The sequence below is a fragment of the Acromyrmex echinatior genome, chromosome 6 (genome assembly GCF_024713525.1).
Source record: "Acromyrmex echinatior isolate Ae372 chromosome 6, ASM2471352v2, whole genome shotgun sequence".
Taxonomy (NCBI): Eukaryota; Metazoa; Arthropoda; class Insecta; order Hymenoptera; family Formicidae; genus Acromyrmex; species Acromyrmex echinatior.
This window is the reverse complement of record NC_141857.1, coordinates 15643895-15652315: the sequence shown is the minus strand read 5'-3', so window position 1 is coordinate 15652315 and position 8421 is coordinate 15643895. Positions and strand designations below refer to the sequence as shown.

At 33.0% G+C, this 8421-nt stretch overlaps 1 pseudogene; it reads right to left on the bottom strand.

The window, feature by feature from the left end:
* Positions 1 to 7013: 7013 nt before the first annotated feature.
* LOC147909569 (uncharacterized) lies at positions 7014 to 8157 on the bottom strand (annotated as a pseudogene).
* Between the last annotated feature and the right edge of the window lie 264 nt (positions 8158 to 8421).

Below are 8421 nucleotides of genomic sequence, written 5' to 3'. Positions count from 1 at the left end.
GTTTATTTCCATCCTTGCAGATTCAAGCGATGTTACTTGGACCTCTGTCTTCCTTGCACACACTATCACTCTCCTTTTTTCTATTTATTATTATAGCCGTTCACACTCCTGGGCCCATAACCTATTGGGATTTTTATTGCTGAATAACAAAACAAAATACAGAGCTTGGTTTTCGGCGCGTGCGAACAATAATAAAGAAACAAAAGGTAAGGTTAGTACGAGAAGGGTGCTCACGCCATCTGTCTAGTAACAGATATAATAAAAACAAGAACACGTGATATATATATATAGTGGGACTAACGGCATACAATCAACAATTTTAAATCACGGACTAATATTCAATACTCCAGCAGATGTGAAAATCTCCAATTTTTGTCATCTGCTGGAGTATTAAATATTAGTCCAAGCAACCGAAGTCTGGCAAAAAAAAAACGGAGAACTGGCAACCGTGTTTGTGAATTAAAATTCTTTCATTTTCTTTTTATTAAATTATATTAATCATATATCTTTCTCATTAACGTAGCAAAAATGCAAATGCAAAAATGATTTCAAAACGTAAACGTTGATGAGATATACAATAGTTTCCGTGCACTATATGTATCGCGTTCGTCGAGGTGATCTGCAAGAACTCAGCGTGGTCTCGGGCATTGGGTGCAAGATCAGAATATTGGAGATCTTATGTTCGATTCTGCTTTTTCCTTTTTTCATAACTTTTATTTAATAAATAACGTTATTAATAAACATATTACTTCAAACATATTACTTTTTATAAAATTTCAGAAATTATATACGTGTACTTCAATGTGTTCGAAATTAGTTGCGCATTTCGAGCCGATTTCTGAAATGCTGCCTACTTTTCCTTCACAACCGCTCGACGCTTGACGGCCGAACCGCGTGGACGTGTATCTCAAGAGTGTGATGGTATAAGAAACATGCTGCGACCATACCTTCCAGCAAATTGTCACGAAAATATTTTCCTTCTTACATAATATTGTATTTTCTTAATAATGGTGATTGAACATCATATTAATAACTTAATGCATTTTACTAAATGTAATGTACTTTTAAAATATTACTTTATTACTTTTATGATATATTCAGTTTCAAAGAGTTACTGATCACGTTTTTGTCACGCCACAGAATGTAATATAAAATTTTACTTTACCGCATCATACATCTGGTCATCTATTTGTATTTTTTTTCAGTGCAATAAACCTGGAGAATACACTTAAATGACGTATCAATAATAGAACTTCAAAGATAATAGAGAGTTTTTTTACAATAACGTTGATTTAGATACGGTGAACGCCTTTTCTTAATTAGTCGCTAAGGAAAAGATAATGTGATCATGATATCGATTATGTATCTTTTTTCTTAGAGTGATAAATAAAAATTTTTTGTATGTATGTGTATATATATATATATATATATATATATATATATATATATATATATATGCATACATATATCATTTTGCGTGACGCTATATGTGTAGAAAACAACGGCGTTATACGAGTCAATCAGTTGTAACCAGTATGACCCGCGTTCACAGTATCATTGCCACACAACAGTACTGTCAATGTAGTGTAGTGTAGTAGTATTCTACACACAACCATATATATATGTGTGTGTGTGTGTGTGTGAGTGTACGTGTATGTATATATATGTATATATATGTGTATATGTATATATATATATATATATATATATTTATATAGTGTTTTTTGTCCACAAAATAGAAAAAATGTAGAATCAGAATATTGTCTGCCTTTGATAAGAGAAAGTTATGGGTGCTTTATAACAAGCAACTCAGTACAATACAGTACAATATCTCATCCTTGTATTATCAAACAAGATTGTAATGATGCACCGTGTCGCACTGTGTCTCTTGTTGGAAGGCACTCTAGAAGGCCAAAATTGGTTATTGTGATGTGTGTTTCTTGTTGGCACTCTATAAAGCCAGAATGAGAAAGGTTAGCATCTTTATGTTATTCGTGAATATATCACTTTTATTTATCATACAAGTGATATGATTAAATTTATTGTTATAACAATAAATTGCGCTTTGCCTAATTATGATCCAATGTCAGAGGCGTTCATCGTGGGCTGACTATTTTTAATTTACTGCCAGAGGCGTTAATCGTGAGCTGGCTAGCTATAACAAAATGCCACAGCCGTAAATCGTGCTTTGGCTAGTTACAGATAAATGTCAGAGGCGTTTATCATGGACTGACTATTTTTAATTTATTGGCAGAAGCATTTCGATTATTAAATTTGGTGAAATACAATTACGGAACCAATTTATAGAATTTTGCGTCTGCAATTAAAGAAATGCAAATAGATGCATTGTCATGATGGAATCAAATGCTAATTGCTTGACATAACCGAAATAAAGAAACTAATGAAGAAAAAAACTGAATAAATAAATCAATAAATAGCTTCTTTGAAACCTTACAACTTTTGTCTGAAGCGTTTTTTCTAAAAACGTTATGTAATAGCCTTAGCACAAGAATGGTCGTAATTGAATCATAGAACGTGAATCATAGGGCAAGGCATTATATTTTGGCGTACTATGCATGCCGATACAAGTTCACATTCCTTTAGGATTAGTTATAGTCACTTTTATATTCAGCTCCTAAATCCGGAGTCTTTTTGGACACCCTATATAATATATATGTTATACATATATGTATATGTATATATATATATATGTATATATATATATATATATATATATATATATATACACAACATACATTACACAGTCAATAGTCACATGCATAATTTTTGTACGATGCTGTACGTTTATGAAATGTATGTAAGTATATCATATTCAAAGTATTTTAGCAAATATATATACTTACAGATCAATGTACGTTGACTAACAGCAAGTTACAATAAATATATTTTTACTAAATGAACATTCTGACTGTGACTTAGATATATTTTCGGATGCAACCATGTATTTGAAATACATGTATACACGTGTAATGTAATAGCACTTTTTTCTTTATTCCCAATGTCATTTTAACTTAGGGTGTAACATGTATTGTCAGTATGTAAATACATTGCACATACATATGTAATTATTCCATCTCTTTTTATTATGTTTAATGAGCCTTTTACAATTATAAGCCATAAATCAGCCATAAATAAGAAGTCAAACGCTAAAAATTGGCTGTGATTGATCAATTTTTAGCTTCTGACTTCTGATTTGTAACTAATGTGTTATTGTAGAAGGCCCATAATAAAAAGAAATAGAAGTTACTCATACTTAGCTTTTCATGCAGATATAATATAGACACAGTCTATTAGTGAATATTAGAATTATATTTTATGTGCATTATGATGTGTACACACATAAAATATATTTCTAATTCATATTCACATACGTGTGTAGCTATTTCATCTCTTTTTGTTACGTATAACAAAAAGGTGTACTGATGTCCTCTTTTTTCTACGTTTAATAAAAAGAGATATGTTTTTTTATGATCAAATATTAGTGATATATACTTTTATATTTTCAATATCAGAATATACAACGAACATAAATCAAAGCTAACGATAGTCAAACGCAGATGATCAGACGTAACATCTTAAAAAAAATAATCAAATTACGAATCCTCTGATAAATCCTCATTTTATGTATATATATATATATACACGCATTATATATATATATATATATTTTATATATGTATACAATTTTAATATTGCACATTTAAACACAGAGAATACATAAACAGCTTAGCATTGATAACTTCTATCTGCAACGTATGTATTAGGGATTTGCATTAAAAGCCGCTGTTTTTTCTTTATATTTGAGCACTTATTTCAATAACAAAATATATGAACACCTCAATCAAAATATTTTCCCTCGGAAGCTATGACTTTTTGCCACTTTTCAGGCAGAAGTTGAATTCCACGACGAAAGAATAGTCTGTCTTTTGAGTCAATCCATTCAGCAACCCAATTTTCGACTTCGCTATAATTATGGAAGTGTGTATCTTCTAGAGCATGTTGCATCGATCGGAACAGATGATAATCGCTTGGTGCTAAGTCCGGAGAATACGCTGGGTGCGGGAGAACCTCCCATTCGAGATCTATCAATGTTTGTTTCACGGCTATAGCAACATGCGGCCGAGCGTTATCATGGAGTAAAATCATCTTTCGACGATTTGATGCAATTGATGGTCGTTTTTGCATCAAATTATCATTCAAACGTTCCAATTGTTGTTGATAACGCTCGGTGGTGACTGTTTCGTTCGGTTTAAGCAGCTCATAATACATGACACCTTCCATATCCCACCAAATATAGAGCATTGCTTTGTGACTGTGGATATTTCGCTTTGGAGTCGATATTGATGGTTGGCCAGGATCAACCCATGATTCTTTGCGTTTTGGGTTGTTGAAAAAGATCCATTTTTCATCGCCGGTCACGATACGCCACAAGAAACTCTTCTTGTTATGCTTTGCAAGCAAAGAAATTGAGATGTTTAAACGGTTGGCAATGGCATTTTCGGTCAATTCATGTGGCTGCCATTTTCCTTCTTTCTGAATCTTTCCCATAGCTTGTAAATGTCGAAAAATAGTTGATTTATCAACTTTCAGTTGTTGAGACAATTCTTTGAGTGTTTGAGCTGGATTTTCTTCCAATAGAGCTTGCAGTTGTTCATCTTCGAATTTTTTCGGTTCGTTGTTTGTCATGAACGTTACAATCACCACTTTTGAATCGTCGAAACCAGTCTCTACATACTGTTTCCGATGGAGCAGATTCACCATAAATTTTCGCAAGCAATCGATGAGTTTCAGTTACACTTTTTTTCAAATCAAAATAGTATAAAAGTACACATCGGAAAAACAACTTATCACGTTCCATTTTAATTCAGTTATAGAAAAGCACATATGTAAACAAGGATGACGTCTGTTGACTGAATTTTAGTAGGAAATGTTTACATTTAAAAATGATATAAGTAGCAGATGTCTCTGACCATAGCATACGCAGTTATTGCCATCTAAACGTGAACAGTGGCTTTTAATGCAAACCCCTAATATATTCACACATTATAGTACATATATGCAATATTGTACAATATTACCTATGTGTGTATTATATTTAAGTACATCACTAATATTTTAACATAATTAACTTCTACATATTTTTATTAAACATAGCAAAAAATGGTATAGCTATGTATATTATATGTGTAATATATCTATATATAGCTAATACATATCACATCCTGACCTAAAATGACATTATACGACAGGAAAAATGCTATTATATAGGCCCATGTGTCAATGTACACTGTCAATACTGAAAATCTATAGTTACGTATTTTCAGTACTCGCAGTGAATATCGAAATACAGTTGTAGTATCACTTTTTCCTATGATCAATATCATTTAGGATTTACTCAAGATGTAACATATATTATTGTTAATATATGGAACGTGTTTCATATATATATATATATATATATATATATATATATATATAAATATATATATATATAAATGATGACGACATTGCACATACATAATGTAACTCTTTTTACTCTGTCTAATAAAAAGAGATAGATACTTATAGTACTTATACATTACTAATATGTCGATTATATATCTAATATAGAAAATTGTATGTACATTATATTATGATAATTCTAACATTGTTGTAACATATAACAAAACATTATTAGTGAATATAAATTATAATTATATTTTATATGTATTATAATGTACATATACACAATAATGTACCCAAAATTTAATTTTAATATTGCATATATCATTAATTCACTAACATGTCTTCACTAATATCAATAATAGTATAATATTTGTTGTGTTATTGTGTATATACACATATATTATAATACACATAAAATGTAATTGTAATTCGTATTCATGAATCTCTTTTTATATACAACGTTAGAATTACATTTTATATCATTATTCACATTATAATATAAAATTTTAATATTGCATAAAAATGGACATAGAGAATATCTGCATGAATATCCGTACATATATATATATTATGATATTCATTTATGATAATATATTATCGTAACCTAAAATGGCATTGGATATAAGAAAAAAGTGCTATTACGGCTTCGTATCGATATATCTATTAATTAAAAATCTGTATTTTATGTATATTACAGACTTTTAGTACTGGTGATATATATTAGAACACGGCCTACATTGTATGTGTATATAATACAACTAAATATGTATATAATACAACTAAATTTCTAAGGTCCGATTCTACAAATATAAGATTAACTTCAATTATGTTTATTTTTTTTTCAATTCTAAAATTGGAAAATTTTCCAAAATAAATCTTACATTGTGGAACCGACTCTAATACACGTCCCTGTTAAGATGGTAATGTAGGAAACGGAATAAAAATATCGATAATTAATCGATCGAATTTTCTGCATGATCATATTAACTCAGAGGGCGTAAGCAGCTTATACATTGGAAATGAAAACCTGTAATATCGACCTTGATCAACTTCGGCCTTCGCTCCAGCATCCCCTTAAGATGCCGAGACATCTGTGATGTCACTGAATTCTTTTAATAGTTTTCAATAATGGTGTTATTCGTTGATAGTTGAGATGCTAGGCGAACGGGAACGTGAATAATCTGTAGACGAAAAGAGAATATGTTTATCAATAATTTTCTTGCCTTTTAGATCAATGAACAAATTAAAGTGTGAGATTAAATCCGCTCCAATGATGGATTGCGATATGTCCGCTACCGTAAACATCCAGTTAATTGGTCTGCATAAACCTAAGTTTAGTGTCATAAGTCTCTCTCCGAAGATGTCGATAACAGACCCGTGCGCAAAGAGTTTAAATTTCGCTGGCAAGATTGTCTTATGCGCGAAAGATTTTGATAGAATGGAGATGTCTGCAGAGTCTATTAGCAGGTGTAGGCCGCTGTTTCGGTCAGTGACGACGTTTTGGTGGTGGTCCTCACCTTCTGCCGTCTCGATACGGAGCGAGGGTGCTAGTTTTCCAACGCTTTAGCTGTTGGTTGCTTCCAAGAACATGGTTGTATGTACTTTCGCGCATTGGTACCAAACTTGCGATGAAAGAAACAATATTTTCGGTTGGCTATTTCTTGAATGCGAACGCGAACGTGATTTGCTGCGACTTTTAGTGTTTCTTTGTATAAAACATGCCTCGATTTTGTCTACGTTTTATAATATCGGCGAGAATATCGTTAGTTGAGGAATCGGAACTTGCTTGACTAACTTGCACGGCCAGACGCGACGGATTCGAAAATTCGATTAGCTTGTTGGCTAAAACAGGCAGAACGTCCAAATATCGATCTGAGTTTGCGACTAGAATTTGTCGAAGTTGATGCGGCATTTGATCGAGAAACATTGATTTTATTATTGAATCGCTGACGTGAGTAAGAGTCAAATTCCTTATTTTTTGTAAGAAATGCGTTGGTTTAGACTTATCGAGATGTTGGCCTTGCAATACTTTGCGAAGTTTTACCTTCTCTGATTCTGCGAAAGCTTCGAGGATTCTTTGCTTCAGAGTATTTATTTTCCACCGGAGGGTGACGAACAAGACTTGTGATGTGTGACAAGAACAACGAGTCCGCGTGTGAGATAACGTATTGAAATTTTGTTTCGTCTCGAATGATACCGGTGATTCCAAAAGTTGTTTTAACCTGTAGGGATCAAAGATCCGATTCCTTTTTCCAGAAGGGTGGCAATTTGGCAATAAGCCTTGAAAAAATGTGCGCATTGTTCCTTCGGTGTTGTCTGAATTTTGCCCTAAGGAATCGTCCCTTCCATTGCCCGAAGCCATTTTTGGTAAAGTGTGAAAAAGGTTTTTTCACAAGGCGTGGAATAGCGTGAATTTAAATCGGAGTCATCAATTACGTATTTCGTATGAGGATTTCTTCTCACGAGTCACAGTGCAAACTCACTACAAAAAATGCCGGAGAGGCAATAGTCACAACAAGGAAAAACTATTCGCGGCTTTCCATTGAAAAGAATATTTATTTATATTGTGTTCGTTACATATATGGTAATTCTCTAACTGACTCTCTTACTTACTCTCTTACGTCGCCAGCGTCATTCGATCAAATTACAAAGATAATCGGCGATTACCGTGTTCCGCACTGGAATTGCCATAGCAGCAATGGCGATCAGCGCCACCGGTGGCCTGGCGCAATTGGTAGCAACACAAGCATGAACCCGTGACTTGGTTAGTTAGAAGCGTACCGACTATATCGCTCTGTCCTTTTTGCACTACGTTCTTATTGCTTGCCTTGTCGGCGCGCTGAGAACGAAAGAGAACCTTGCTGTTTCACTCAAGCAAGTGTCGAGCGACCGAAATATGATTTCTCGACCTCTCGGCTCTCGTTGTCACGCATGTATCAAGAGGCATGGAGGCAT